At 36.3% G+C, this 11,182-nt stretch overlaps 1 pseudogene; it reads right to left on the bottom strand.

Annotated features, from left to right (window-relative positions):
* Positions 1-5,333: 5,333 nt before the first annotated feature.
* On the bottom strand, positions 5,334-6,367 carry LOC104998228 (annotated as a pseudogene).
* Positions 6,368-11,182: the final 4,815 nt, after the last annotated feature.

Genomic DNA, 11,182 nt, shown 5'->3' with positions numbered 1-11,182 from the left:
GGTTTTAGAAAAGGCAGAGGAACCAGAGATCAAATTGCCAATATCCGCTGGATCATCGAAAAAGCAAGAGAGTTCCAGAAAAACATCTATTTCTGCTTTATTGACTATGCCAAAGCCTTTGACTGTGTGGATCACAATAAACTGTGGAAAATTCTGAAAGAGATGGAAATACCAGACCACCTGATCTGCGTCTTGAGAAATTTGTATGCAGATCAGGAAACAGCGGTTAGAACTGGACATGGAACAACAGACTGGTTCCAAATAGGAAAAGGAGTACGTCAAGGCTGTATATTGTCACCCTGTTTATTTAACTTCTATGCAGAGTACATCATGAGAAACACTGGACTGGAAGAAACACAAGCTGGAATCAAGATTGCCGGGAGAAATATCAATAACCTCAGATACGCAGATGACACCACCCTTATGGCAGAAAATGAAGAGGAACTCAAAAGCCTCTTGATGAAAGTGAAAGTGGAGAGTGAAAAAGTTGGCTTAAAGCTCAACATTCAGAAAACGAAGACCATGACATCTGGTTCCATCACTTCATGGGAAATAGATGGGAAAACAGTGGAAACCGTGTCAGGCTTTATTTTTCTGGGCTCCAAAATCACTGCAGATGGTGACCGCAGCCATGAAATGAAAAGACGCTTACTCCTTGGAAGGAAAGTTATGACCAACCTAGATAGCATATTCAGAAGCAGAGACATTACTTTGCCAACAAAGCTTCGTTGTTTAGTCAAGGCTATGGTTTTTCCTGTGGTCATGTATGGATGTGAGAGTTGGACTGTGAAGAAGGCTGAGCGCCAAAGAATTGATGCTTTTGAACTGTGGTGTTGGAGAAGACTCTTGAGAGTCCCTTGGACTGCAAGGAGATCCAACCAGTCCATTCTGAAGATCAGCCTGGGATTTCTTTGGAAGGAATGATGCTAAAGCTGAAACTCCAGTACTTTGGCCACCTCATGCGAAGAGTTGACTCATTGGAAAAGACTCTGATGCTGGGAGGGATTGGGGGCAGGAGAAGAAGGGGACGACAGAGGATGAGATGGCTGGATGGCATCGCTGACTTGATGGATGTGAGTCTGAGTGAACTCCGGGAGTTGGTGATGGACAGGGAGGCCTGGTGTGCTGTGATTCTTGGGGTCGCAAAGAGTTGGACATGACTGAGTGACTGAACTGAACTGAACTGAACAGTTAGAATATGTGGATATAGTTCAAATAATTTAAAAAAATGCATCTTAGAAATAGGAAATAACTGGATCCTTTGAGAGCATAAAATAAGACAAACTAGTCTAGAAGATAAGAGGGAAGTAGAAAATTGTGAAACTGAGGAGGTCAGTGAAAAATGAAGACTATCATTTAAAGAAGCAAGACCAGGAGCTTAGAAACCTGAATGAATAACTGGGTAAAATGAAATTACAGACTGATGGGAAAAGAGAAAAGCATCATTGGAGTGGTGGGCACTAAAGCAAAGTCTTTCATTTGGGACAGGTGGTGTTTTGAGATGCTTGTGAAATACCCAAGTGGTTAGTTCTAAGAAATAATCAGCACTAAGGACGTGAGGCCAAAGAATTAGCTGTGGACCTCAGACATGTACGTGTGAGACTGTAGTATGAGAAGATTATAGGCCACACAGGAGTACGTGCCATCATCTGTGGCAGGTTTAAAGAGTGAAAATTTTAAGACCTTGGCTGTGGCTCTGATAGTCCCCCAATATTAACCAAAAAGCAAAGGAGAAGCCTGTAAAGGAATCTGACATGAGCCAGAGACAGAAAGCCAAGTGAATAAAATGTCCCAGCACCAAAGACTGTATTGAGGAAGAGGTCAACAGTCTAATACTCTGGGTGTCAAATATGTATGAAAAAAAAAAGTTTCCACTGGATCCATTGGCACATAATGTATGAAACTCATTTTGCTCAAACAAAAAGAACAAAAACAGAATGTTAGAAGTTGATTAGAAAGAGTTTAGGGAGGGAGGAAAAAAATAAATGTAAATATTTTTTTGAAGATATGGCTGTGAAAAGAGAATGGGAGAAACTAGAGCCCGTGGGGATGCTGAGGAAAGTACCAATAAAGGGAAACAGGTGGAACAGAATTAAAAAAGAAGATAACTGAAAATTTAGGTCTCTTAAAAGAGACTGGAATGAGAGTTACAATGGCATCAGGAGAAGAGAATATTATTCCATCACAGCAATAAGAAGTAGGAAAGAACAACTTCAACTACTGTAGGTTTGCATATTTACTGGGAGAAAATTGAAAACAAAAGAAACAATATTTTTAGAATTTTCTATGAAAATATGGCAGCTTAAATATTGGCTATGTTTTGGAAGAGAAAGCATGAGATAATAGATAAGCAAAATGAGAGAAGACGGTCAGAATGTGTGGAGATTATAGGTGTTACTGCAGAGTAAATTTACAGAAGTTGTGAACATTTCTTAAATAGCACTGTTCAATGATGACGGTAGTTTCTAGGTGAACTGATAATTGCTATTGTACTGTAAGTTCTAAGCTGGTTATTTTCTTTTATTCCTCTAAATTCAAAAATAATACTTGTCTTTTCGTCATTGCTAATTACTCATGACCTTGAATTTTTAACTTTTTTGTTGCAATCTATTTTACATAGGGTAAATGTGTACATATATTGATTTCCACTGTGTTGACTTTCAACATATTCATCAACTGTGTAAACCATACCACTATCAAAATACAGAAAATTCCTGTTGGCTTAGAAAGACCCTTCATGGAACTTCTTTTTCTCCTCCACATGAGATTTCTACTGTGAGTATTTCAAAACAGATTGGTTTGATGGAGCTCCAGTGTTTCATAAAAATGGAATCTTACATTGTGTACTCATTTATATCTGCTTCTTCCACTCCTTATAATGATTATGACATTCATTCACATTGCTTTCATTGATCATGACTTGTTTTTTTTTATATATATATTCCTACATGGTATTACATTGCAGGATGATGCCATAATTTGTTTATCCATTATTCTTTAGTTGATGTTAGGATAGTTCCCAATTACTAGCTATTACATGCAAATATCCTTGTACCTGCTTTTGGATTTCAGCTTCTATTTTTCTTGTCTGAGTACTTAGGAGTGGAATTGCTATGTCATAAAGTTATTATAATTTATTAAAGAAGGAGCTGCCAAAGTTACTTTCCAAAGTGACTGTACTATTTTAAGCTCCTTTTAGCAATGTATGGAGAATTTCTGCTGTTCCACATCCTTATCAAAAATGTTTGTTGTCACTGTTTATACCATTTTGTTTTTGAATTTTTGTCTTTCTTCTATTATTGGTTTATAGGCTATCTGAATAATTCATTTATTTTGGAAAGAAGTTCTTGTATATATAATAATAGTAGTAGTAATAACTATTATTATTATACTTTTAAGGCTTCCATAACAAAATAGCACAGATTGGGTGGCTTAAACAACAGAAATTTATTTCTCACAATTCTGGAGGTTAGATGTTCAACATCAATGGGTCAGCAGATTTGGTTTCTCCTTAGACCATTCCCCTTTCCCTGAAAGACTGCCACAGTATTATTGTGTTCTCATGTCACCTTTTCTCTGAGTACATATAACCCTGGTCTCTCTCTCTCTCTTCTTATGAACATATCAGTCATATTGAATTGGGGCCCCATGCGTATATCCTTCTTTAACCTTTATTAACTCCTTAAAAGCCCCATCTCTGAATACAGTCATATTGGAGAGCCATATGAATTTTGGCTTCAACATATGAATTTTGGAAAGACAAGTACATATAAACATATTATTATTTTATATAAATATAAAGCATTTCCCCATCCTGTTCTGCCATTATTTTGTGAAACATATCTTTTTATGGGCAGGTTTTAACTTTGAAGGAACCATCTTATGCTTTTCTAAAAATGTTACACTTTCTGGGTCCAATTTAAGAAATACTTCCTCACTCAAAATCTGAGAAAATATGTACCTACATTTTCTTCTAGAAACTTTTTAATACTTGTGTTTATATTTATCTTAATGATTCATCTCAAATTAATTTTTGATGTATGGTGTGAGATAAATGACAAGTTTCAACGTTTTAAAGTTTTATAAGTTGTCCCAGCCATTTGTTTCAAAGATTTTCCATTTTCCTTGGAACATATTTGACATGATTTTTTTTTTAATGTTTTTTTACTAGTTTATCTAACATTTATCTCTATGATTTATTTTAATTGGAGGCTAATTACAATATTGTATTGGTTTTGCCATACATCAACATTAATTCACCACGGGCGTACACGTGTACCTCATCCTGAACCCCCCCTTCCACTTCCCTCCCCATACCATCCCTCTGGGTTGTCCCAGTGCACCAGCCCCAAGCTTCCTGTATCTTGCATCAAACCTGGACTGGCGATTCATTTCTTATATGATATTATACATGTTTCAATGCCATTCTCCCAAATCATCCCCCACCACCTCGCCCACAGAGTCCAAAAGACTGTTCTATACATCTGTGTCTCTTTTGCTGTCTCACATACAGGGTTATTGTTACCATCTTTCTAAATTCCATATATATGCATTAGTATACTGTATTGGTGTTTTTCTTTTTGGCTTACTTCACTCTGTATAATTGGCTCCGGTTCATCCACCTCATTAGAACTGATTCAAATATATTCTTTTTAATGGCTGAGTAATACTCCATTGTGTATATGTACCACAGCTTTCTTATCCATTCATCTGCTGATGGACATCTAGGTTGCTCCCATGTCCTGGCTATTATAAACAGTGCTGCAATGAACATTGGGGTACATGTGTCTCTTTCAATTAAAAATATTTTTGACCATTTAAGTGTGTGAGGAAAGTATTAGTCGCTGGACTGTATAGCCCACCAGGCTCCTCTGTTTATGGAATTCTCCAGGGAAGAATACTGGAGTGGGTTGCTATTTCTTCCTCCAGGGGATTTTCCCAACCCAGGGATCGAGCTCTGGTCTCCAAATGTCTTTGTACCTTTCTATCCTCAGGTCCACGCCACATTCTTTTGGTTAATGTGGAAATAGAGTCAGTTCCATTCAGTCTTTCAGTCGTGTCCCACTCTTTGCGACCCCGTGGACTGCAGTACTCCAGGCCTCCCTGTCCATCACCAACTCCTGGAGTTTACTCAAACTCATGTCCATTGAGTCAGTGATGCCATCCAACCATCTCATCCTCTGTTGTCCCCTTCTCCTCTTGCCTTCAATCTTCCCATAACTCAAAGCAAATTAGTGTATGTCTTTTTAATTGGTTTTTCTTTTTAATGATCACTTGGCTATCCATATTTTTTAAAGTGAGATAATTTATTGTCATTTATTTTAAAATCAATTTTAATATAATCTAAACACATTCCATTTAGAAAACCCTGAGGAATCAATATACAAAAGTTGATGATATTATATCTGGATAAAGTTGGCAAGCTCTGTTACTTACTTTTAGTTCAGGAAATAGCATCAAGGAAACCTAATATATTGGAATAGATGTGTGAAGTTTGGCCCTCTGTTAACCTGAAGTTGTCAATAATTAGAAACAGATGTGAAATTTCATTGGTTCCCCTGGAACCATTTAGACTCCTTACACATATTCTATCTATTAATACTTTTTAAGCATACTATCTCTCCTAGGTCCAAATATTCTGTAATAGTCTGCAGTATTAATCTTGCAAAAAAAAAAAAAATCAATCCCTAAGCCATCAAAACACAGTTTGATAACTGGCACAAATGCTTCAACAGCTCCTAAATCTTTCACTTTTTCCTGTAAATTCAATTTATAGAATGAGGTGAAAAACTCACTTCAACCAATATATCTTGGTGCAACACACATCAGTATTGGCACCTTTTGTAGGCATTCCTAATTGGCAAGATCCAAGCATAAACATTTTTCCTTCAACATTTTCAATTACAGACTGTGGAAGATTCTTGCTTTCGCCAATTTCTTGTATCCACTCTTTCATTAGGCTAAATTTCCCAAAGTTAGAGTCTTGCATTGCAGTTCCTCTTACTCTTCAGAAACCACAAAGGGCTTCGGAATTTCAATTAGTTTGTTTTAAGTCAGTCTCCTTTTGGATCTGCTAAACAGATAGCATGGCTCAGACGGTAAAGTGTCTGCCTACGATACAGGAGACCCAGGTTCGATTCCTGGGTGGGGAAGATCCCCTGGAGAAGGAAATGGCAACCCACTCCAGTACTCTCATCTGGAAAATCCCATGGACGGAGGAGCCTGATGGGCTACAGTCCATGGGGTCGCAAAGAGTTAGACACGACTGAGTGACTTCCCCTCCCTTAAACAGATAGCATAGGATGCTATAATGCTTGTGTGGTTGCTGCATTTGTTGTGATCCCTGAGTTGTTAATAGAAAGAACATCACCTTCTGCACAGGGACGACGTAGTCACTTTCCTAGGACAACAGTTGTCACCAAGGACCTGAGATAGAGGGAAGGAGGAGTCCTGCCTCTGCCCTGAGTCCAACTGCCTAAATAAAAGATACACATTTAAGTGTATCTTGTCAATTTCTGCCAAAAGACTGCTAGAATTTGGAGGCAAATATTTTGGAAAGAAAGGACATCTTACCAGTTTGAGTCTTCTTATTTATGAAGGTTTATTCATCTTTTCATTTGTCTTTTTTTTTTCTTTCCTTTTTTCCATTTTTGAGAAGTTTTAAATAAAGAATTTATACAACTTTTGACAAATTTCAATTTAAACCCAAATATTCTATTTCCTTATTTTGCTTTAAATTGGAAATGCTACTTTATAATTACTGTAAAACAAAAATTGTAGTTATACAAAAATAAATTAGATTATATATTGACCTTGTATGCAAAAACTTTAATACAATAGTTTGGGTATTGTAGGTTCTTTTTTAAAATTATAACAGAATTTTATATTATCCTATCACTGCAAATATAAATACTTTTACTTTCAAATTGTTATCAAATTATTTTTTCATTATATAAAGTCTCCAGTCTGAAGAAATAGTATCTCATTCTCAGGTTTAAGTTGAAAATACAGAGACCCTGAAAATTAAAAACTATCTTATGTGAGGCTTCTTTCCTTAGTTATTAATTATCCGATTGAGAGATTCACATCTAATTTTTATTTTTTATCTTAAATGTGTGCTGAATTCTGTTAAAGACTTTTTATTCAAATATTGAGATGTATTATTTTCTTCATTCTGTTAATATAGTGAATTATATTAATTGACTTTTTAATATGAGACAAACCTTTTGTTCTTTTGTAAAAATTAATTTATTGAAGCATAGCTCACATATATACGTTATCCATTTTATGTGTACAAATCAATGACATTTCAGTAAGTTTATCAAGTTATGCAATAATTACAATAAATTTTAAAACATTTCATCATTTTAATAGGATTCTTCCTACCTATTTTCTGTTAAACCTCTACCCATTCTCAGACAATTACTAATCTGCTCTATAGATTTGCATTTCCTTAACATTTCATATAAAAAGCAATCCAATATACAGTCACTTATGTCAGACTATGTTATTTTGAACTGAGCATAATATTTTGAGGTTCAGCCACATCATATCATGTATCTGTAGTAATTCCTTTTTATTGATCTGTACTATTCCATTCTATGGATATACCATATTTTGTCCATCCAGTCACTAGGTGAAAATCATTTACATGGTTTCCAATTTTTATTATTAATATGATAAATAATCTTGCAAAAACCACCTACCTGTAAGTTTCTATATGGAAATATATACCATTTCTCTTGAACAGACAACCACTAGTGGGGTTGAATTGCTGGGTCATAAATTCAATATATATATTCAAACATATGTATATATATGCTTAATATTCTAAGAAATTTCTAAAATGTTTTCCAAAGTGCATTATTTTATGTTATCATCAGCAATGCCTGAGCATTTTCCTTTCTTCACATACTCCTCAACATTTGTAGCTATCTTTTCATTCTTTTTTTATGAACTGCTGGAGAGAATTTGATAACTGTTTAGAATTTGAATTATAATTTCATAAAATATAGTGTAATTTTCTCTTTTCAGTAATATTACTAAGATTTTCACTTCCATGATTTGTTCACTTTGTAAAATTAATATAAAACTGTTTTTTTACCCTCTATTGTCTAAAGATTCTGTGAGAGAAGCATATACTTATGATACTCTTGGAGACAGTTTTCTATAGTGACAGTCTGTTGTTTTTCTTTTTCTTTTTGTAGCTATAGAACTATTCAGATTTTATATTATTCCTGAGGAATATTTGGTCATTTTTCTCTTTAAAGGAATTATTCCTTTTTGTTTAAGATGCTCAGTTTATTGTCATGCAACATTTAATGAAAGTCTCTGATATTTATTTTATTGTGTGATATGCAGGATATCTTATCTTTCATATCTGATACTGGAAATTTATATTTCCCCACTCTTTTCTTTGAGTAGTCTCGCTGTTGTTGTTCAGTTGCTAAGTTGTGTCTATTTGCGACCCCATGAACTGCAGGTGAACTGCCTCACACCAGGCTTCCCTTTCCTTCATATCTCCCTGAGTTTGCTCAAACTCATGTCCATTGAGTCATTCAACCATCTCATTCTCTGTCGCCCCCTTCTGCTCCTGCCCTCAATCTTTCCCAACATCAGGGTCTTTCACAATGAGTCCACTCTTTGCATCAGGTGGCCAAAGTATTGGAGCTTCAGTTTCAGTCCTTCCAATGAATATTCAGGGTTGATTTCATTTAGGATTGATTGGTTTGATCTTGTGGTCCAAGGGACTCTCAAGAGTCTTCTTCAGAAAAACAATTGCAAAGCATCAATTCTTTGGCGCTCAGCCTTTATGGTCTAACTCTCACCTCCGTACATGACTCCAGAAAAAAACCACAGCTATGACTGTTCAGACCTTTGTTGGCAAAGTGATGTCTGCCACTGTTTCCATTGTTTCCCCATCTATTTGCCATGAAGTGATGGGACTGGATGCCATGATCTTAGTTTTTTTGAATGTTGAGTTTTAAGCCAGCTTTTTCACTCTTTGACCTTCATCATGAGGCTTTTAGTTCCTCTTCGCTTTCTGCCATTCGTTTGAGATCATCTGTGTATCTGAGGTTCTTGATATTTCTTCTGGCAATCTTGATTCCAGCTTGTGCTTCATCCAGCTCCACATTTTGTGTGGTGTACTCTGCATATAAGTTAAATAAAGAGGGTGACAATATACAGCCTTGATGTAATCCTTTCCCAATCTGGAACCAGTCAGTTGTTCCCTCTCTGGTTCTAACTGTTGTTTCATGACCTACAAACAAGTTTCTCAGGGGGCAGTTTAGGTGGTCTGGTATTCCCATTTCTTGAAGAATTTCCCACATTTTGTTGAGATTCACATAGTCAAAGGCTTTAGTGTAGTCAATGACACAGAAGTAGTTGTATTTTTGGAATTCCCTTGATTTTCCTATGATCCAGCAGTTTAGCTAGGATTTTATTTCCGCATACTTATTTTCAAATAATAAAATTTGTTTCTTTGATTTTTTCTGTGGCTCCTCTTTTCTACTAATTGGTTTCCTCTTTTATCTTTATTATGTATGATCTTCTAAATAAATTGAGTTTAATTTGGTCTTTGTTTTCTGCCTTCTTAAGGGGAATATAGACAATTTAATAATTTTCTTCAAGTATTTAGAATTATAAATTTGCCTTAACACCCTTTTAACACTATCCAACAATTTGTGACACTGTTTTTTAGTACCATTTGCTAAAAAATAATATCTTAATATATATTTTTATTAACAATGGATATGAGCTGTTTAATTTACATATATTTGTTTTTCACTATCTCTTTCCAGGGGATCTTCTCCTCCCAGGAATCGAACCAGGGTATCCTGCATCACAGGTGGATTCTTTACCAGGTGACTACCAGGGAAGCCCCTGTTGAAGTATAATATTGCACAGATATCAATTAAATTTGTTGTTATTGTGATTTTTCTAAACAATTGATACCATTCTGTTTATTTTTCAATCAGCTATTGAGAGAAGACTATAATCTCCATCTGAGATTTTGTTTTTGTCTACCTTTATTTGAAACATTTTTTTTCCTTCATTTATTTTTGTTCTGTATTAAATTAATGCACATCTGGATAAATTGGCACTTTCTATTAACGTGTTTTTTTCCAATGAGTCAACTCTTCGCATGAGGTGGCCAAAGTACTGGAGTTAAGGGGACGACAGAGCATGAGATGGCTGGATGGTATCACTGACTCGATGGGCGTGAGTCTGGGTGAACTGCAGGAGTTGGTGATGGACAGGGAGGCCTGGAGTGCTGCAATTCATGGGGTCACAAAGAGTTGGACACGACTGAGCGACTAAACTGAACTGAACTGATTAATGTGTTATGAAGTGAATATGTTAACCTTTTTTTTTTTTGATTACATGAAACACAGTAACAAGTACACACTGCTTGGCATATAAAAAAGTGCTGAGTAAATATTTTAATATTATAGTTGTTATGTTCAGTTCAGTTCAGTCGCTCAGGCATGTCCGACTCTTTGCAACCCCATGAATCACAGCACACTAGGCCTCCCTGTCCATCACCAACTCCCGGAGTTCACTCAGACTCACATCCATCGAGTCAGTGATGCCATCCAGCCATCTCATCCTCTGTCCTCCCCTTCTCCTCTTACCCCCAATCCCTCCCAGCATCAGAGTCTTTTCCAATGAGTCAACTCTTTGCATGAGGTGGCCAAAGTATTGGAGTTTCAGCTTTAGCATCATTCCTTCCAAAGAAATCCCAGGCTGATCTCCTTCAGAATGGACTGGTTGGATCTCCTTGCAGTCCAAGGGACTCTCATGAGTCTTCTCCAACACCACAGTTCAAAAGCACCAATTCTTCGGTGCTCAGCTTTCTTCACAGTCCAACTCTCACATCCATACATGACCACAGGAAAAACCATAGCCTTGACTAGATGAACCTTTGTTGGCAAAGTAATGTCTCTGCTTTTGAATATGCTATCTAGGTTGGTCATAACTTTCCTTCCAAGGAGTAAGCGTCTTTTAATTTCACGGCTGCAGTCACCATCTGCAGTGATTTTGGAGCCCCCCAAACTAAAGTCTAACACTATTTCCATTGTTTCCCCATCTATTTCCCATGAAGTGATGGAACCAGATGCCATGATCTTCGTTTTCTGAATGTTGAGCTTTAAGCCAACTTTTTCACTCTCCACTTTCA

Source organism: Bison bison, unplaced genomic scaffold (assembly GCF_000754665.1).
Source record: "Bison bison bison isolate TAMUID 2011002044 unplaced genomic scaffold, Bison_UMD1.0 scf7180017864325, whole genome shotgun sequence".
NCBI classification, from domain to species: domain Eukaryota; kingdom Metazoa; phylum Chordata; class Mammalia; order Artiodactyla; family Bovidae; genus Bison; species Bison bison.
This window is presented reverse-complemented; position numbering and strand designations above follow the sequence as displayed.